General features: G+C 39.1%; 1 pseudogene; it reads left to right on the top strand.

Annotated features, from left to right (window-relative positions):
• Positions 1-290: 290 nt before the first annotated feature.
• LOC137235342 (exocyst complex component 4-like) lies at positions 291-20,781 on the top strand (annotated as a pseudogene).
• The last annotated feature ends 1,852 nt before the right edge of the window (positions 20,782-22,633 follow it).

Genomic DNA, 22,633 nt, shown 5'->3' with positions numbered 1-22,633 from the left:
AACTGCCGCCATTTGGCCATTGAAAATACTTAAGCTTGGATTTGGTGTCAACACTGCTTTACGACAAATTATGGTATTACTGTTGTTGTATGCATTCGGTCCTTCCACCACTTTTCTATTACCTCCCTTATTCTCTTCTTGATCATTTTGCATACCTGCATATGCTGATGTGGCGTGCGTGAAAGTGATAATTCGCTGCCGCTACTATTCGTCGACTCTCTGCAACCGATCAGCTGTAAATGTTGTTCACTCGACGCACGAAACGAGGAGAGTCGTTGTTTGCAGGCGCTATGGTCGCGGTGTGCGGCGGCGAGGTTGGTACCGAACATGACAACGATGACAATGCCACGCCTGGCGCATGCCCAACATCAAGTGACATACAAAGACTAACTGGTAATCCTTTGAGCGTAACACTACAATTTCGGAATTTTGTTTAAGATAATCAATATCCGGTCTTATGGGTATCTGATGATCATAGATGACAACAACATTACTTCCACAACCGCCGCCATGGTCCCATTGCTGTTGCTGGTGATTTGTGTCAGAGGTATGCGACACGCTATCTTCACCCGTCGTTGACGACACTGCCATCAGCGAGCGACTATCACCAAGAAGGCTGCCAACATCGGGCTGGGTTCATCCACGCCCGATGAGGCGGCTATCGATTTTCCTGGCACCGCTGTGGCAAAATGTGCAAAAGTTGGATTCTCGTAGCCGCCCGCTAACGAACTCGTTTCGCTTACATAGCAACGACTCAGTTCTGTATCGGAATTGTATTGCTGTAGTGTTCTCCGCCCTTTATTTAGATTATTTCCAATGCTGCAGCTTTCTCTACTGCTAATGCTGATGTTTTGGTTTTCGTTGTTAATTGATAAGGCTGCTATATCAGCCGCTATTTCATCGGAGGTTGCATCGGATATATCAGTGCCACAGCCACTGATTTGATTGCTGGCACATTGTGGTGATTAGTGTTGTTGTTGGTGCTCTTATTGCTCTGAAAATTTACTTACCCTTTACTGAAACTGCTATATCAAAAAACATTTCTTTAATTCAAATCCATTAACATTTCTTTTATTCAACATTTTTATAATATATTAGATTATTTATAATAGGCCCCTATTATGAACATTTTTCGATCTTCGATCTTTACTGGCTATCGAACATCGAAAATCGAATTTGAAATCGGTATTATGACATCTAATATCTGTCGAAATTTTCGTTGTGTATCTAATTTTGAAGCGAATAGAAATTTGTTGTCGACGCTGTATCGAATTAGAAGAAAATTGTTTGAAACGTATGTTTTTTGTGTTTATCTTCTACTTTTTTGCTACCTAATAGTAATTTCAAACTATTTGTATTAATCGTATATAGTGTAGGATGCTTTATTTTTATTAAAATTAACATCCTCACAAAAATTATTTAAAAGAAAATGTTATATTTTCATGATGCAAAATTGAATAATAATGAAAATTAAAAAAAAAAAATCAATATTGAAAATTAAAATATTGTAAAACATATTCAGCCCAATTATAAAAAAAATTCCGTGCGGGTTTTTTCCCTTCTCCCATTCTTCGTATTCTAAATAAAAATTCCTTGTGAGTTTTTTCCCTTCTCCCTTTCCTCCTATTCTGAATAATGTTCGAAAAAGCGGAAACCGGTTATGGGAGAAAAGTAGGTATTATGAATGTGAGTGACGGAGATTTCTCTGCCATTACTTAGGAGTTTTTTCACTTGTTAAATTAAAGGGAATGCATCGAAATAGTTAAAGGAGATTGGTTCTTTTAAGAAAGAACACTTATTTCTACCACAATATTCTTTATTTTAAGTCGAAAAGTATATCATAAGCAACGGAAGGGCTCTTGGTATATTTGATGCAGCCATCCAGAAATTGCGCAAAGATTTTTTAAGAAGGCTTAAATAGATTTTGGCATATGACGAAAGACGAATTCAACTCGACTTGTTTGCCAGAAAATTGCTTTGCTGAATGGAAGTAGGCAACTCCGCCGGATTTGTGTTATCCCATTACTCATTTCAGTCCATATGAAATGCAATACTGTGCATTGTTTATACTTTATTTCTTAATTTCAAACAGATTCGCAACAATAATTAAACTTTTCAATTTTTTAAACAAAATAAGAAATGCGCAACGAAATTTCAATTGACTTCGAAAATTCGAAATTCCTATTCCCCAATTATTGTTCTCCCTAGGAGAAAATAATTTGAGGAATTTTTCCACGGGAATAAACAAATCCACGAGAACAAAATTCTGAGAGAATATTTATAATTGGGCTGATTAAAATTACAAAGTTCAAAGTAACATAATAACAAAGTTAAATAAAAATAATTGAGTCAATATAACTTAAGAACCCTACATATAGGTCCAAGATCGTGAATACAAAAGAACTGCTTGGAAGACTGCTTCCAAAAATTGGACAAAATCCGTTTATAACAAAAGGAACTTGCAGAAAGGACCAAGTGAAAAAAATTCCGAGTGCATTCTGGTATCCGTTGCTCAGTTGAGACAATCCCTAGCGCAAAATCTGAGAATTGTTGCCAATTTCAAAATGATTGGAATAGACTTGGCTCTTGTGCATTGTTGCAGTCATTCATCTTTACTGGATAGCAAGTCCATGAACGCTTCTATGGCCATTATGAAGTTTAGTTTTTAGCACATGTGACAACATGTTTAGAAAGTTACAATGTTTAGAAAGCTACAATTACGCGTTGAAATTAATTTCAGCGTTTTATACTTCTGGCTAGTTCCAGTACTTAAGTTATTTTCTTCATCTATATATATAAAAATTAATGCCATTTTTCGTTGTGATTTTATAACTCAAGAACGGGCTCACCTATCCAAACCAAATGTTTAGGCTTTGTTCTGACTATTCAGTAGATGGTTCGCGTTTTGAAATTTTAAGAATCGGATACCAGGGTCTGGAGATATAGGCCAAAACGTGGACCCGGGGACCCCAGGATGTGTTTGTACAATATGGGTATCAAATGGAAGCTGTTGATGAATGCTATAGTATAGAGTACTTTTCATGCCGCTCCGTGACTAGGGTCTCGAGATATAGACAAAAATGTGGACCCGGATAACTTTAGGATGTGTTTGTACAATATGGGTAGCAAATGGGAGCTGTTGATGATTGCTATAGTATAAATTATTTTTCTTGCCCCTCCGTAACTAGGGTCTCGAGATATAGACCAAAACGTGGACCCGGATAACTTTAGGATGTGTTTGTACAATATGGGTAGCAAATGGGAGCTGTTGATGATTGCTATAGTATAAATTATTTTTCTTGCCCCTCCGTAACTAGGGTCTCGAGATATAGACCAAAACGTGGACCCGGATAACCCTAGGATGTGTTTGAACCACATGAGTATCCATTGTAAGTTGTTGATAAATGCTAATGAAAAGAGGGCTTTTCTTTTCGCTGAGTAACTAAGGACTCGAGATATAGACCAACTGGGAACTCGCTTTCAGGTTAAGAGATTGCTTTCTTATGTACTACAACCAGTTAAAATGGTATATTCAATCACATAACAATATAATCTTTTTACCTGAAGGCGCTGAAAAGCGCTCAATGTATGGTGAAATTATTTTGAAAAACACACCAAAAACTCATTTGTTTGGTCAGATTCATCCCACTTAGCCAGCGGATTATACGTTTTCATCTTAACATACATATATCAATAATAGTTTAATCATTTACTAAACGATTTATTACCTACTTAGCTACGCTCTTTCGCTCTCAAAATTTATGTACTTTCGTCTTAACTAGCTTACTTATTATTCCCACCTACAAACTTACTTGCATTATATTTATATCAACATGTATGTATGTAGCAGGCAGATCAACAAACAAAGTACGCTTTGAAAAGACATCGAACAATATTACGGTGCATTTTTTTTGCATAGAGAAATACATGAATATTTTTTATAGATAGGTATACAGAGCTTTGGCTCTTAACATTAAGAAAATTCAAATTAGGAGGATAAATGACATTGGAGTGTAAACATCGCTGGAGCGTTTTCTTTGGCCACAACACCATTCGTTAGCAGAATAAACGAAGCAGCCCAATACGTTCAGTAGTTTACGAAATTACCGCGGTGAAAATTATTACACAAAAATGCAAATAGTGTTTTTGTTTAATAGTTATTGAAGTTTGTGTGAATTTGTGAAAAGAAGAAATATAGCGCAAAGCGAATTTCCGAGCAAAAAACGGTAAGTTTTGAACTGTTGAATGCATGTGTTTTTCCTTATTTGAAAAAACATATGGTGTACCACTATTAATTTAGAAATTTTTTTAAATTTAATTTATTCTTTTATAATTGAAAGAAAAATGCCACGACCCACACGAGGAAATATAGGTCGCCGAACGCGTCATGCAAATGCTGCGGCATTACAAAGGCGATCACAGACTCCAGATGAACAAGCACAAGCTAATGCATCGCAGCGTGAACATAATGCACTGAAATTATGCGTGCTGCTTTTAATTACAACAGTCAGATTGATTACAGTATGTACGGATATATTGGAATAATGAACGCAATTTGTTAACATTGTGATGCGGCTAAATTTCCAAGTGAAACGCCCGGCGTGTGTTGTGCTAATGGCAAAGTGAGATTTCCAGCATTAGAAACTCCACCCAAACCATCGTCTTCATTAATTTTTGGGACTTCTGAAAATTCGAAGCACTTTTTGAGTCATATTCAACAATACAATTCAATGGCATTTCAAATGACTTCTTTTTGTGCTACTAACATTACTAGAGATAATTTTATGCCGACGTTTAAGATAAATACTTAAACAGGATTGTCCCAATCAATATGAATCATAAAAGTATTCTATAGTTTTAAAAATTATTATGCAACATATACCTAAAATTGCATACATGTTGCAGATTCAGGGCCAAATTTATCATCAAGCTGGGTCGTTATTGCCATACCACGACGCTGATTATAAATTTTTGCAAATTTATTTTATTGGTGATGAAAAACGTGAATTGGATCAACGTTGTACAATTGCTTTGAATACAAGACGATAAATTATTTGTGAGCTACAAAGGTTTTTCCATCAGCATAACGCATTAGTTCAATTGTTCAAAATTGCGATCGTATGCCATCTGATAATCATGAGGTTTCTAATGATGAGATTGCAATTGTAATTCTTGGTGATCAGTTTCAATCCCGTGATATTATACTTCATCGCAGAAATGAGCAATTGCAACGTATTTCGGAACTTCATCGTAGTTACAACGCATTACAATGCCCAATATTGCATTGGAAAGGTGACGATGGTGATGATGTATGCCAAAATAGAAACAGAACGTCTTAATTTTATTCGTTTCAACCAAGCAAAATTAAGATCTGAACAATATATTCATTTGTAAGATGCGATAGCGAATGATGCTAATATAAATGACATCGGACGTTTAACTATATTGCCATCTTCGTATATTGGTACGATATATTATGTACGAAAATACGGTCGACCGGATCTATTCATTACATTTACATGTAATCCGCAGTGGGATGACATCAAAAACAATTTATTTGCAGGACAGTCGACAACCGATCGTCATGACTTTACTGCGCGTGTTTTTTGGCAAAAATGTAAAGAACTTATGGATTTAATTGTGAAATTATATGTATTTGGGGAGGTGCGTTGCCATATGTACTCCATCGAATGGCAGAAAAGGGGATTGCCGCACGCACATATACTAATTTGGCTTGTACATAAAATAACTCCGGATCAAATCGATAACCTTATATCAGCTGAAATTCCTGATCACACTGCTGATCCTGAGTTATTTCAAGTTGTCGTTAAAAACATGATACATGGACCGTGTGGTGAACTAAATATGAATTCACCATGTATGATTCATGAAAAGTGTTCGAAACGATACCCAAGGCAATTTACTTCAGACAGAATAACGGCAATGGCGGATATCCGTTGTATCGACGTAGATCACATAATGATAATGGCAAAACGGCAACCATTAGAATGCATAACCAGGAAGTTGAAGTTGATAATCGTTGGGTGGTTGCGTGTTGTCCATTATTATCGAAAATATTCAATGCTCATATAAATGTGGAATATTGTAATTCTGTCAAATCCATTAAATATATTTGCAAGTATGTAAATAAAGGGAGCGATATGGCAATTTTCGGTGTTGCTGGTGATAATACAAATGATGAAATTACTCAGTATCAAATGGAGCGCTATATTAGTAGCAATGAAGCTGTCTGGAGGATTATGTCGTTTCCAATGCACGAAAGACATCCTGCGGTTGTTCACTTGGCTGTACATCTTGAGAATGGCCAACGTGTTTATTTTAACGTAGCAAAAGTATTGGAAAGAGCAGCACAACCACCAGCAACTACGTTAACAGCTTTTTTAAAATTATGCGAAACTGATAAATTTGCGATAACTTTGTTATATTCTGAAGTGCCTCAGTATTACACATGGAATGTGTCTTCGAAAAAATTTCAAAGACGTAAAAAAGGAACAGCAGTTAATGGGCATCCTGTAATTTTCCAAACAGATGCAATATATTGAATATATACAGTACATCCAAACAATGTTGAGTGTTTTATTTGAGATTGTTATTAGTTAACGTGAATGGCCCAAAATCATTTCAAGAATTGAGAACAGTCAACGGTCATTTGTGTCAAACATACCGTGAAGCATGCCAACTTTTGCATTTGTTGTAGGATGATGCACATTGGGATTCAACACTTTATGATGCATCTATTTCGGCTCATCTTCAACAAATACGAATGCTATTTGCCATTATATTATCAACATGTATGCCAGCAAATCCACTTGAATTATGGAACAAATATAAACATTATATTGCAGAAGATATTTTAATTCGTATGCGTCATCATGCAAGAAATCCTGATTTGTTGACAACTTTGGAAATGTACAACAAAGCTTTGATAATAATTGAAGATATGTGTCTAACGATTGCAAATAAAACATTAGTAAAATTGGGTATGATCGCACCAAATCGTGAGATGCATGATCTCTTTGATCGTGAATTGCAACGTGAGCAGGAATTCAATTCTAATGATTTGCGTTTATTTGTACAATCGGATATAACCAAAATGAATATTCAGCAAAAATATGTATATGACACAATCATGCAAGCCATTTCCAATAATGCAGGTGGATTATATTTCTTGGATGCACTGATTTTATCGACTATTCGATCGGAACAGAAAACTGCATTGGCACTTGCATCTTCGGGAATTGCTGCTACATTATTAGAAGGTGGTCGGACAGCACACTCTGCATTAAAATTGCCATTGAATCTACAGGTGATTGAAACTCCAACTTGCAATATTTCAAGAAATTCTGCTATGGCAAAAGTTCTGCGATTAACGTAAATTATTTTATGGGATGAGTGTACAATGGCGAATAAAAAATTACTAGAAACATTTAATCGAACAATGCAAGATTAACGTGGTAATCAACAGCTTTTTGGTGGTGCTTTGATATTACTCTCAGGGGATTTTCGACAAACATTGCCTGTCATTCCTCGATCAAGACCTGCTGATGAAATAAATGCCTGTTTGAAGTCATCAGTTCGTTGGAGATATGTACAAAAATTGACACTGAATTCACCTTCAAAGTGTACCCAGCTGCCCATGAATTTTCAAAACAATTGTTAAAAATTGGTGATGGCAAAATACAAGTCGACAGAACCAACGGATTGATCACTGTACCGAACAATTTTTGTACAATTACGAAATCGATAGATGAATTGATTGAATGTGTTTTTCCAAATATTCTTCAGAATTACAGAAATCATGATTGGTTAAGAGAAAGCGTCATTTTAGCACCGAAGAACATTCATATCAATGCCATTAATTTTCAAATTCAAGCAAAACTCCCATGTGTAGTCACGACACATAAATCTATTGACAGTGCTATGAATCAAAATGAGGCAATGAATTATCCAATTGAATTTTTAAATTCATTAGAACCGGCTGGTATGCCACCGCATTGTTTGCATCTGTAAGTAGGTTCTTTGATTATATTATTGCGAAATATTAATCCACCAAAACTGTGTAATGGCACCAGATTGGCAGTAAAAATTTATTTTTGATTGAAGTTACCATCTTAACTGGTAAATCGAAAGGAGAAGTTTGTTTAATACCGCGTATCCCTATGATTCCAACTGATATTATTATTTATTTATTATTACGGCGTTTTAAGCCTAAAACTTAGATTATTACAAATTATAAATACATTTTAATAATAATAGGATTTCTAGCGTTTGGGGTATCGGAATGCATGAGATTCCAATCAGCACGGGAACTGGTGGTCCCAACGGGAGAGTCTTGGAGTCATCTCATTGGGAGGTTGGAAGGACGTGTTCTCAATCCTGCCCTACTCCAAGACGCATGATCACACAGTTTATTATTTATGCTGTCGGAATGCATTTGATTCCGGTCAACCCAAAAGCTAGCAGCTCAGCAGAACGAGCCACTCTTATCGGACGGTTGGAAAGGACGCGTTTCCAATCCTCCCTGTACCAGCTTTTATGTAAACACAACCAATTATAATATATCATTGTTGTAGGAATATACGTGACTCACATGAATATGCCATTTGAATTCAAGCGATTACAATATCCTGTGCGTTTATCATTTGCGATGTCCATCAACAAAGCCCAAGGGCAAACACTTAACGTTTGTGGTGTGAATTTGGAGGAATCATGTTTTTCACATGACCAACTTTATGTGGCCACCGTGGTGTGATGGTAGCGTGCTCCGCCTACCACACCGTATGCCCTGGATTAGCACCCCGGGCAAAGCAACATCAAAATTTTAGAAATAAGGTTTTTAAATTAGAAGAAAATTTTTCTAAGCGGGGTCGCCCCTCGGCAGTGTTTGGCAGGCGCTCCGGGTGTATTTCTGCCATGAAAAGCTCTGAGCGAAAACTCATCTGCCTTGCAGATGCCGTTCGGAGTCGGCATAAAACATGTAGGTCCCGTCCGGCCAATTTGTAGGGAAAATCAAGAGGAGCACGACGCAAATTGGAAGAGAATCTCGGCCTTAGATCTCTTCGGAGGTTATCGCGCCTTAATTTTTTTTTTTTTTAACTTTATGTTGCCTTTTCCAGAGTCGGTACCCCCAGCCGTTTGTTTATTCATGCTCAAAATGGAAAAACAAAAAATATTGTTATCCAAATGTTTTGGATTAAGTTTTAAAATAGCTAGCAAATAATAAAATATCTTTTTTTTTGTAATAAATGAGTTTGATTTAATATTTCACTTTATACGTAGCGAAGCACGGACCGAGCCGCTAGTAATAAATAATTTTGCTTTTATTTTCTTTGACAGCTGATGGGAATGTGCTTTTCAACGGTTGAATTTATCGAACAATGACACTACTGTTGATCGAATAAGTCTCTTTCGACCACAGTCGAAGATGGAATTTGTCTCATAAAAAGGTCTAAATTTTTCTGTTCCTTCGAGACACTATGTTCTCTTTCATTTACCCTTTCTCCGGCGTAATTTTGCCAAATTTAGCCCTCCTCCCAATTGGTGCTCGCGCTATAATGAACTGTACAACTGAATTAGTTTTGAATATTTGGTTGCTGCTATTCGTAAGGAAATGGGCAAGGTGCACACGAGGCTACGCGTCATAGACGCTGCAGGCGAAATTTGTACGCTCTGATGCCGAACACATGTATTTGAATGGAGAGCTGCATACGAGGCGTCAGCTGCATAAAAGCGACAAAACATGAAATTTTCGTGTAGCTAAGCGTACAGCAATATTGGTCGCTCAGTGTAGGTACGCTTAAAAAAAAGGAAGAACAGGATGTTTGCATCCATTTTTTTGGATGCAAATTTGTGTAATTAGTTAAAAAATGTTACTTTAGTTAATAAAAGTGCGTGAAAGGTATATTACCAAAGCGAAAGAGAGTATTAAACCCCACAACAGCTTGGGTAGACATTGTTGAAGCGTTTAAAAGGCTAAAAAGTGTTGGAAACTAGAAATCACCCTTTTCTCTAGTCCGTGGTGGTTTAAAATTGCCTTTCATAATTTACAAAGGCACGGGGATGCAAACAACGTTTAATACTTATTTTCCTTTGATTTTGGGGACGGATATAACTGAAGAAATTAAATTTTTTATTTTTTTCAATAATTTTTTGCTTTTTGTAGCGACGCTCGAAAGTAGATCCGTGGCAGATCTTGAGGCGTAGAGAAATTGTAGCTATATGAAATATCTTGTACGCGTCTATGACGCGTTGCCTCGTGTGCACGTTGCCATACTCTCACGTCTGGCATGATATTTTTCAAAGATTTTTAATAAGATGTCAATTTTTATTTCAATATTAATTTTGATTTATATTAAAATTTGTGATTAAAATTTAACTTAATTAATTTTATTGTTTTAAACTTTTGTTTTTTTCTTATTGTTTGTACTGTATCTTGTATCCAGTAGTCTACCGCTTTGTTTCTGTGTTGACTTTAATATAGTGAATAAATAAAAATAAATAAATTACGGCCAAAACCTTACATTTACCACAGAAGTCATCCATATTCAAATATTGTTTAGGCCAGCAGGCTAACCCCAAAGGAAAATTAAGGGCCGGCCACCCTAATGCAATTTAATACAAAACCGCTTATTTGTTACGGCCGTTAGCACCTATACTAAAATAAAAAGTGACGTTTTCGTTAAGTTACCCCGCCAAAGGCTTGTTAGCTTTGGGGGTAAACGGAATGCGTGGAAAGGAAACTTTTTCAATTGGATTAAAACCGCAGCAGTTTACGCACGCTCGAACGTCTTCAAGCCGCAAGTTAAAAACCACATCAAACGTCACACCGCCAGAACGCAGAGTCCCCGCATATATTAAAAGAGAAACTAATCTGGAAACCGCCAGCTTACGTTTTCATGGTCCTTCAGCGCCAGTAAGGGAAGCAAGCCTAGAGGAAATACAGTCCACTAACCAAAACCACAATATTCATCACGTTTTTAATCGTTGAGTACACAGCCATTCCGGACAACAACGGAATTTGTACAGCGTCAGAGTTCACAGCTCATCACTGAAGAATTTCATCAAATCACTTCAAAGCGTTTGGTTAAAAGGTATGTGCTCAAATTAAAAGTGACACAAATAAAAAAGTGTTTAAGTTTTTTCATTTAAATCACATGCGGTGATAAAAGATTTGCTAAAAAAGTGACACAAACGAAAAGTGTAAAAAATATTTTTTCTTTTCATATAAATCACATGCGGTGATTGAAATTTACTGAATAAACAGTGTTATTACAAAGCCTTTTGTCTATCCGATACTCTCCCCCACCCGTGGTAAGAGGTATTGGACACAGCCTAAGGCTAGCAGTCAGTGGCATAAAATCTTAGTAACTTTCCTTAAAACGTTCCACTGCACTGCACTTTCGGTTCTTGCAACCATCGCGTTTATAAATCATTAAACATATTTTGAGCTTAATCGTGACAAAAGGTGCTTGTCCAACTTCTATGACACCAATTTGGTCGTTCTTAGAATATTGAAAAACTCGCTAACACAGTGCTTTCTGCTCGTTAAAAATTCAAACGCGCAAACACAAACGCTCATATTGCAACAGACCATTTATTGGCTCTAGCTACACGCGTTAATTGTGGCAAGCAAACTTTTCTTTGAACACTTAGCACCAGCAATATTCATTTTAGCGGAGGAGACATAACCTCACATATTATATTGCACACCGGTCACACATACAGGCTCACTGTGTTTTCCTTTTAAATACAATATCTTCTTTTTCTTTAAAATCAATATAAATTGGGATCGAGTCGTTTAATCCTCACATTTATATTCGATTTTTTTGTTCACTGTATTTTTATATCACATATTTATCATACTTATATCACACACACGTATATAATTATTTTTCATAAAATCTGGTATTCAGTGGCGAAGAGCTGAAAATAACACTTTATTGCATATATATACATATATATTTATTTATAATAAATTTTAAAAAGATCATAAAGAGGTGATTCCAAAATTTTTCTTTTGCGTGAAAATTTGTTTTTGAGTGGTGGTGTTAGTTTATTGAAACCCTTCCCTTTGCTTCTGAGCATCAAACTCGAATTTGCTAATTAGGCCCTGCATAATAGTTCTTCTCTGCTAAATATTAAACGATATGGAGAAATTCATTAAAGCAGCTGACGAGGTGGTACAGTTTGAGGCTGAATTCAACGACAGACCTCAAGCTGAACACACAAAATATACTCTAGCCATTCACCAAGAAGAGTTAAAGAATAACTGGAGAAAGGCAAAGTTAGCTTATGAGGATCTCTTGTACTCTGAAACGGCAGAGAAAAAGGTGTTACCGCAGGCCAAGCCGAAATACCAGGCGACGTATACCGCATATGTACGCGGCAGTTCAACTATGGCTGAATTAATAGCAAAGCTAACTAAACGCGATAAGGAAGGAGAAGGGACACCTGATCCAGAACGCAGCATGCGACTACCTCCGTGCGATACGGATGTATTCAAAGGTGACTACCTCTCCTGGCCAACGTTCCGTGACATGTTCACGGCAATATACATACGGAATAAGCGCCTCACTCCAGTTGAGAAGTTATTTCACCTCAACCAAAAAACGCAGGGTGAGTCAAGGGATATAGTTAAAAAATGCCCCCTCACAAACGATGGGTTTGACACAGCGTGGAAGAATTTAGGGGAAAGATATGAGAATAAACGAATTCTCGTCAATACCCAATTAAAAATATTATTCAATCTTGAAAGCGTAGAAAGTGAGTGTGGCATCGCGATTAAAACACTTCAGCGGGAAATAAATAACTGCATCTCAGCTCTAAAAGCTCATCAAATTGAGATAAGCAATTGGGATGCGATATTCACATATCTATGCTCCACCAAACTACCCGAAAGCACGCTAGCTTTATGGGAACAGACCATAGAGAATAAAACTGAAATATCAAAATGGGAAGATATGGATAAATTTTTATCGAATAGGTTCCAGACCTTGGAAACAGTCTCGGGATTAACAGGTAGCAAAAGTACCAAAGCTCCCAAACAACCACCACCCAAACATAATAATGATTCGTCTCAAAAGAAAGTAGGCGCCTACCAAGCAAATGTAGCTAGAAACACTTGCAGATGCTGTAAGAAAAATAACCACAAGCTGTCACAATGCCAAAGCTTCCAACGGCTCTCTGTCGTAGACAGAGTGGCGTTTATAAAAGACAGTAGGGGGTATCTGAATTGCCTCTCAGCGAAACACACAGTATCCAAATGTACATGCTCCTTTAATTGTAGCATTTGCCATCTAAGGCATCATACACTCCTGCATATTCAACAAAGTGCGGGCACGAGTGCAAGGCCAACCACAACCCAACAAACACAGTTAGATCAAAGACCATCTACTTCGGCACAGGCCGAACGTCAGTTTGCCACGGCAAATAATCAACCAACCAACTTCAATTCCTGTTTCGCGAATACAAGCAAGGGGGTTCTATTAGATACTGCGCAAGTCAGTATCTTTTATAACAACGAAAACTTTTCGGCCCGCGCCCTAATAGACTCCGGATCAGAGTGCTCGTTCATTTCGGAGCGACTTAAAAGAAGAATAAATCTACCTAGTCGGAAGCTAAATGCACAAGTGTCAGGGATAAACAACACCGTGTCAGCCCAAGTGAAAGAGGCATGCTTCATTCAGTTGCGGTCATCAATAAACCCGAATGTACGCATACACACTACGGCATTGGTTTTAGCCCAGCTTACTGGCAATCTGCCAACCTGTCAAATTGACCCCATGACACACCAAGTTTTCCCGGACTTGGTGCTAGCAGATCGGAGGTTCTTTGTAAATGAACAAGTAGATCTTATTCTGGGTGGGGATATTTACGCACAGATAATGCTAGGCGGTATACGAAAAAATGTTTTAGGCACCCTCCTTGCGCAGGAAACAGTATTTGGCTGGATATTAACTGGCCAAACGGAAACGGCCAGCCCAGCCGGCAGGTGTGTGTCGTTTTTTAATGAGGTATCGCTGGACAAACAAATAGCGTCATTTTGGGAGCTGGAAGACATTCCCAGAAACCATATTTATACCAAAGACGAAAATTACTGCGAGGAGTTGTATCAAAAAACCACCAAAAGAAATGAGGATGGCAAATATATCGTGTCTTTGCCCTTTAAGCAGGATTTTAAAAAGGGTATCTCATTAGGACCGTCGCTAAAGAGCGCGTGCTCACAATTTTTCAGAAATGAAACCCGGTTAGCCAAAAATCCCGAATTGCAGACGGAATATAACCGAGTCGTATCAGAATATGAAACATTAGCTCATATGGCACGAGTAGAAGAGCATGTTCCGGCAGATACATGCGACACCTATTTTTTACCCCATCACGCAGTAATTAAGGAAGAAAGCACCACCACTAAAGTGAGAGTTGTTTTTAACGCCTCCTGCCCACTGCTAATGGAATCAGTTTAAATGATGTCCTTCATTCAGGCCCAGTCCTTCAGAGTGATCTAACAATTCTCATACTCCGTTGGAGATTGTTCCGATACGTATTCAACAGTGACATCGAAAAGATGTACCGGCAGATATTGCTAGAGCCCAGGGACACCAGGTATCAACGCATCGTCTTCAGGTCATCCACCAGCGAACCCATCAGCTTATACGAATTGAAGACGGTGACCTTCGGAGTAAACTGCGCGCCCTACCTGGCCATAAGGACCCTTCTTCAACTAGCAGAGAACGTAGAGGAAACCTATCCCATCGCATCGGACATCCTACGACAGTTTATGTATGTCGACGACGTTTTAGCGGGCGGACACACCATTGCCACCGCCACGAAGGCAAGGGACGAAATTCAAGCGGCATTACAATCAGCCGGCTTCTCCCTCAGGAAGTGGACTTCCAATTGCGACCAACTACTGGAAGGTATTCCAAGATCGCATTTATTAAACGAAAATTTTTTAAATTTTGAAGATGCTAGCATGGTTAAAGCATTAGGGATCAGGTGGAATGCCCACTCTGACTATTTCTATTTTTCTGCAAAACCCATCGATAACCAAGTAGTGTTCACAAAGAGAACAATATTATCTGCTATAGCAAAATTATTTGATCCACTAGGTTGGCTAGGGCCATTTATTATTACCTCGAAAATCATTATGCAATGTATTTGGCTGGAAGGCACGGGCTGGGACGAAGCCGTGTCTCCCGCGATATTAGATAGATGGCATGATTTTTTAGAAAGCTACAGACATATTGAAAGTATTCGTATACCACGTTGGGTACAGTTTTCCCCGGTAGCGAGCAGCGAACTACATGGCTTCTGCGATGCTTCCGAGAAAGCATACGCAGCCGCAATATACCTGAGGGTACAAGTTGATAATCATGTGTTCGTAAATCTGCTCTACGCAAAAACCCGGGTAGCCCCGGTGAAGACTATATCTCTGCCCCGCCTTGAACTATGTGATGCGGTCCTGCTAGCAGAAATAGTACAGTCAGTCGCGAAAAATCTTAATTTTGACAACCCTACCACCTATCTATGGACGGATTCGACAATCGTCCTTGCATGGATTCGCAAGCCCCCATGCTCGTGGTCCACTTTCGTTGCCCATAGGGTGACAAAAATAATCGACAAAGTAGGGAAAGAAAACTGGCTTCATGTCGACTCAGCATCAAACCCGGCAGATCTCGCAAGTAGAGGTATACCCGCTGAAGATCTTATCAACAAAGCCCTGTGGTGGGAGGGCCCTTCTTGGCTTCATGAAGATAGCTCAAATTGGCCTACCCAAGAAACAGAATATACCACCACGTCAGAAGAAAAGCGGGTCCAGGTACACTCATCAATAGTAGATACCGACTCTGATATCCTCACAAGATTTTCTGACCTCTCGAGAGCTTTGAAAGTACTATCCTACGTCTGGAGATTCTTTCAAAGCACTAACCCAAAAACAAGAGCCTCATTTCAGTCGAAGTCTTGCTCAATTTCGTCAAGCGAAATAAAAGCAACGACCCAACGTCTGACTATTATTTATCAAAAGAGGCATTATGGGGAGGAGTATTCAGCTTTAAAGTCTAAAAAACTTATAGGAGCAAAGAGCGAGGTACTACCACTGAACCCATTCTTAGATGAAAGGGGGGTTATGAGGGCAGGCGGCCGCCTCAAAGCTTCCGAAGATATCCCGTACAACGAGCGACATCCAGTCATTTTGCCGTATAATTGCCAGTTGTCGCGTCTTATTGTAAAGTTTACCCATAGGATCTCACTCCATGGGGAAAACCAACTTATGCTACGCCTCATCCGTACGCAGTATTGGATACCACGGGTCAAGAATATGATAAAATCGACAATCCACAATTGCAAGGAATGCACGATTTACCGAAAACGTGTTCAAACCCAGCTAATGGGAATTTTACCCAAGGAGAGAACTACGTACTCACGGGCATTCACAAACGCAGGAGTTGATTTTGCGGGACCCTTCGATATGAAGAACTTTCGAGGGCGAGGTTGTCGAGTGTCGAAGGGGTATGTGTGCTTGTTCTTTTGCTTTGCAACGAAAGCGATTCACCTGGAACCCACCTCCGACCTCAGCACCCAATCATTTTTAGCAGCATTTGCGAGGTTCGTATCGCGGAGAGGCTGCCCTAGTAAAATGTTTTCCGACAATGGCACGAATTTTGTCGGGGCTTCTAGAGCACTTAAAGCGGAAATGAGGGAATTCCTACAAAATGCTCGCGATAACACCCTATCCAAGTACTCCCATCAATCCTTATCGTGGCACTTCATTCCCGCATCAGCTCCTCACATGGGGGGACTGTGTGAGGCGGGAGTGAAAAGTTTTAAAAGCCACTTCACAAAAATCGCGTCCAGTAGCAAATTCACCTTTGAGGAGTTTGCGACTTTGCTATGCAGGATCGAAGCCTGCCTCAACTCCCGACCATTGAGCCCTGCGTCAAACAATGCATCAGACCTGGAGCCACTAACCCCAGGTCACTTTCTGGTAGGAGGACACCTCTTATCTCCACCAGAACCTGACGCCAGCGAAAACTCTGCTTCAATCATAAATCGATGGCAAAAGTTAAAATCCCTACATCACTCCTTCTGCAAGAGGTGGAAATCGGAATACCTCTCTGAACTGCAGAAAAGAAACAAATGGAGATTTCCCAAAACGAACCTAAAAATCGGGGACTTGGTCGTAATAAAGGAGGATAATTTGTCTCCAAATGAATGGAGACTCGGACGGGTGGTCAAATTACACCCAGGACCTGACGATCGCGTCAGAGTGGTCGATATCATGACGATGAAAGGCCAGATAACCCGACCCTTAGTAAAACTCATAATCTTGCCCTACAATCGCGATGAGGCAGAAGAATCTGCGGCATCCAATTAAAAATCCTTTCTATTGTCTTCCACTTCACGAAAGACCAAACTAATGAGTCTACGTCGTGAGCCGCCCAACTTATAAATCTAGTGGAATTTCAACCAGTGAACTGACAACCATATCGAAAACAGACGTAGTAAAAGCACTTTTCGATAGCATCAAGTTGCCTTGAATGCATGTTCAAATATTAAAAAAGGGGGAGAAACACAACTGTCGGCCTTTACGCGCTCCTTCACCTTTCAATGGTGATTTAATACCTGTATTTAAAAAACTATCCATACCAGTGAAATTCTCATATTCATTAAAAACGAAAGGGACATTCAATAAGACACTTTTGAAAAAGCGTCGATTTAGCAATAATAGCATCAAAAGTAAAGCGGCTAGCTTGAATTTAATGTTGGGAAAGTCAAATTCAAATTCTGTAAATAATAAAAGTAGTCTGTTCAATACAAAATCTTCTACAAACACAATAATAAAAACAACCACCGTTGACAATTCAACATGTTCAGTCGAACTTTCAACCTAATATGTGACGTTTCAGCAAAGCAATTTTCTCAAGTAATCAGCGTCACTACTATCAGCAATCACAAAAGTCTCAACAGTTTATGCCACAGCATGAACAAAAATTAAATATCGATTTGAATAAATTAAAATTTACAAGCGATGAGGTAACACAAAGCACAAGAAAACCTCCGCGCGGAGTTAAATATGGAAAAGGTGAGTCGGGCTGTGGATTCCTCCTTAACGTCATCAAGTCACTTGGCTTTAGTGAGACTACGGAGGAGCGACAACAAGAAAAACTCAAAATTGAAAAAGAATACAAGCGTTCCGATCAACATTTAAATGAGTTAGTATCACGCCATGACCAACAACTGACTCAGGTTTTGCCATTATTCAGTCAAGTATCGAACGAGATAACAGCAAGCCGGGAACGTATACACGGTGTAAAGGAAAATCTGGGTGCGTGCAAACGTTTGTTGCAGTGTAGACATGAAGAGCTTGTAACGCAGCTATACAAAAAATTCCGCTGCAGAAGCATTCTCCACTTTTCAGCGCAGCAAGTGGAACCGTTTAAATTCGAGTTTTACGCGGGGTATTGATGCCCGCCGTCCCACAGATCGAACAGAAGCTAATGCACATGGACGTAAAGCGCTTATGGAAATGACTCAAGGATTCGATATAGACAAGTCCGAAGTGATTGAAAATGCGGACTTAATTGATCCAGAATTGAGTATGACCTATTTTATTTCCATTATAGTCGAGTTTTGGGATGTTGAGTAAAGTACCGGATTCGTTTGAGGTATTACGTGTACAAATTCAAACACCGTTGCTGGAAGTGGTGCGCCAAACCCCGTATCATTTAATTTCGCTCAATTTAAATACAAATGGACGCGATAATCCCTTACTCACACTGCTTGAAGTCATCGTTAAACAATTTAAAGCTATAGCGACGACACATTCGTTGTTGTTGAAAAACTATTTGTCCGTAGGACAAAGGTCTGCTGTGGTCGGACCACAGCTATACGATTTAACTGATTTTTAGGCAAGATCACAGTGTGTGTTACGATTGCTGTTAACCGATTATTTGGACATACAAAATGCTTCCGGTGATAACGCTACACAGTCGGCATTCGCTGAACCAACTAATAATATTAATTCTTATTTCCTCCGACGCAAAGTTCCAAGCACCAAAAAGTCGCTCTTCAAATTAGATAAATCATCACATTCCACTGCAACAGAGTGCTGGCCAAACAATTGGGGATGGTACCGTAAAAGAGCATCGACGTAAAGCCTCTGATGTCTCCACAGATGACAATCTGACAGCCACAGCACTGGGAAGTGGCGGCAGTGGCAGTGGCAGTGGCAATTTCGCGCATACGAAACAGCACCGGGAAAAGTGCTTATTGTAAGGCCGATCAAAGTGTGATTACGAAGGTATATTTGCCACTTCTGACCTATATGCGAGAAGTTGAAGGATTCATAAGTGCAAACCTGGACAACCATGCCGTTCACATGACTTCATTGGTAATTACATTAAGGATACGTTCCTTTCCAAAGGGCACTATCGTAATTTGCAATTAACCATCGAATCTCTATCGAAAAATCAGGATGCTTGGCGCATGATTATTACGCCAGAAGAAGTGAAAGTAATGGGCTTTTCTCGTCCACTACTGCAGTCCACTGCCATGGTAGAACGGCGTTTGCAAGAGACCAAAACGCTCATACAGGAATTGCCATGCTATTCTGATGAATTATTGAAAATGGTACGCGCGCTATTGAAGACATATCGCGAGATATCACAAACGGCTTATAGAGGTGTTGTGCAGCCTGACTCTGAGGATAAGCGTATTTACAGTGTAGCTTGGCTGAAGGATGAAGATATTAGTCGGTTTTTAAAAACCACTTCCCAATTGGACCGATTTAAAGTCGTCTAGCCACCGCGTAAAACACAGCAAGAAGCTGCAACGTAACAATTTCGACGCCTCCGAGGAGGAAAGTCCCCTACAAGTGGAACAACGTAATATACGTGAAGCTGAAATGCTTACTAGTAACTTGGGTTAAGGTGGTATTACACGCAAGAAATTTTAGCTGATATAAGTGTACTAAAAGAACTTGCCGTACTTCAAGAGAGTATGGAATGGTTTTCTGGGCGCGTATCGGAATTCGCGAACGAACGACGCAAGCCTTTAGTTAATGGCCTTAAAATCTTAACGGTCGAATGCACGGCTACACATCCGACAGCAATAAAGGATGGCACAATTAAAGGATTAACTAATTTAGAGCTGGAGATCGATGAATTAGCCAACACATGTCTGTTGGTGTTACATTTGGACGTACGCGTACAATGTTTCCATTATTTGCGAACTAAGCCCGCCAACAAATCCCACCGTTTTATGGGAACCAAGGACGATGATATTCTTGAGCCCGACCGACAGGTGCAAATGTTAACTAAGTGTTTATCAGAAATGGATGAAGCCTTCAGTGCGGCACTACATCCACGCAAAACGAGGTACATTTTTGAAGGATTAGCACACTTGGCCGCACGTATACTTATTCAAGCCTCTAACTATTTGGAGCACATCGATCAGGCGACAGTGCAACGTATGTGTCGCAATGCGCTAGCATTATAACAAACACTCAGCAATAGTACAGCATTGCATGAAGTGGCATTGGATTAGGCGGAAAACCTTTAACAGTTGCTATGCAAGGAACCAGATGATATTCTAACTAACATCGTTGAGAAAGGAGCTCAGTTTACCGAAATGCAATATCTAAATGCACTGCAATGACCGTGTAAGGCGCGCGGCATAGTAGAAGCAAATGTTTTAGCTTCATATCAGCAAAACTTATCAGACATTTTGGGTACTAAACCATCTACTGGCATCGTTGTTTAAATTTTTCTGTTGTTTTGGTGTTAAGTTAGCCAAACCATAGAGATAGAAATTATTTGCTCAAATAATTAAGGTTTCGTTTTGCTTAACGAAATGTACAGAGAAATCAGTGTGCTTTCCTTTGTGTTTTTTAAATTAAGGCGTAATTGCCCATTGCAAAAGCAGGCTTATGATAAGTAACACGTCATATATACAAATAATGTATGAAAATATTAAGATATGCGCAGGCATAACCTTTAGTGATTCACCTTAAAGGACTGTTCGGTTAATTATTAGCTATTACTATATACATATATACAAAATACTAATAATATTACAAAGTGGAAATTGAATGCACATACAACATACCCGATGCACTTCGTAGTTCCTCCATTTTTTGGACTATCACCGAAAAGGGTGGAAACTTCATCATGAAAACGATTTAGCAAAGTACTGGAAAATTGTTCCTTTTGATTTCCAATTTCATCGGCAATCCCGTCAATAAATTCTAAAAGTGGCTGTGAAAGCGCTATTTCTAAACATGAAAGCATTTCTTATGCGCTTGTACAATGCGCTTACATGGTTCGCATTGTTGATGCATACGATTCTAGAATATTAGTTTTAGCTATGATAAAATTTTTGCTGGAAGTTTTCACAATGAAGTATTAATCGAAATTTTTTTCCTGCCAGCAATAGGAAAAGTAGGGAGTTGTCCTGAAAATAGAAGAAATTAAAAAAATAATAGTAAAAAGAAATCACAATCGATTTACTATACTTACCGCTGCTATGCCACCGTACCGCCTCGTGGAATTTTTCATTATGACATTTCTCATTCAGGAAATGCCTTTAATAACTAATCAACAGTGATGCCAACACCCACGGCCGCAATTAATGAGCACTTGACTCACCCTGCACCATTTTAGGCCAAAAAGCCAAATGCACCAAATATTCTGGTAGATCGTTAATAGCAAATAAGACGTTGCTATTCAATGAAATACCAATTCAGAACGTTGACCAACTCGTTTACGAATGAATGTATGAGGTGAAAAATTAGTACAAGGGAAGGGGTAATAACCGATCTAACCACCAGTGTAATAATGTCCACACATTAATCCAGCAAAGTTTTGCACCTTGTTGGTGCCCATTTGCATGGACATTGTAAAGTTTTGTGAACAAATTTTTTGTTGGTGGGAGTCCAGGGTGGTTTATAGTAAACATCACCACCATGTATAGCAAGGCTCTGCACTTTAAAATACTACTAAATTTTGTATACCTAATGTTGTATACCTGGATTTGTATACCTAAGTTCGAAATTTATACACCGGGTTCTGAAATTTGTATAGCTAAATTTGTATACCTGTTTCTAAATTTTGTATACCTAATTTTGTATACCTGTTTCTAAATTTTGTATACCTCATTTTGTATACCGAAATTTGTATACCGGGTTCTGAAAAATTTTATAAGTCACAATTTTGAGGTAATCTCGTCACTCAGCCACAACCAGATATTTTTTTGTGAAAAATAATCGACACGTATATAATATGACTTAATGAGTTTAATTGCAGGCATCATGACCCGCTACGGCCAATTGCGCAAGGCATATGAAAAAAAGGCCAGCTATTTCAAGGTCCCATGCCATTTGTGTTCGGCTAGGCATCCGATCCGTTTATGCCCAGTCTACCGTTCAAAGACGCCTGAGGAACGGATGCGCGAAGCTCTTCTGGGCAATTATTGTGGCAATTGCCTCTCCATGGCGCACCGCACGGCTGGTTGCTCAAGCAACGGGAGATGTCGGCGATGTGGCGAGAAACACCACACCACCCTTCACGTGGATGAGCAAGCCAAAACCTCGCGTGAGCCGTACAAGCCGTGGAGC

The sequence above is a fragment of the Eurosta solidaginis genome, chromosome X, assembly GCF_040869045.1.
Source record: "Eurosta solidaginis isolate ZX-2024a chromosome X, ASM4086904v1, whole genome shotgun sequence".
In the NCBI taxonomy this organism is placed as follows: domain Eukaryota; kingdom Metazoa; phylum Arthropoda; class Insecta; order Diptera; family Tephritidae; genus Eurosta; species Eurosta solidaginis.
The sequence above is the reverse complement of the archived record's forward strand: the minus strand, read 5'-3'. Positions and strand labels throughout refer to the sequence as shown.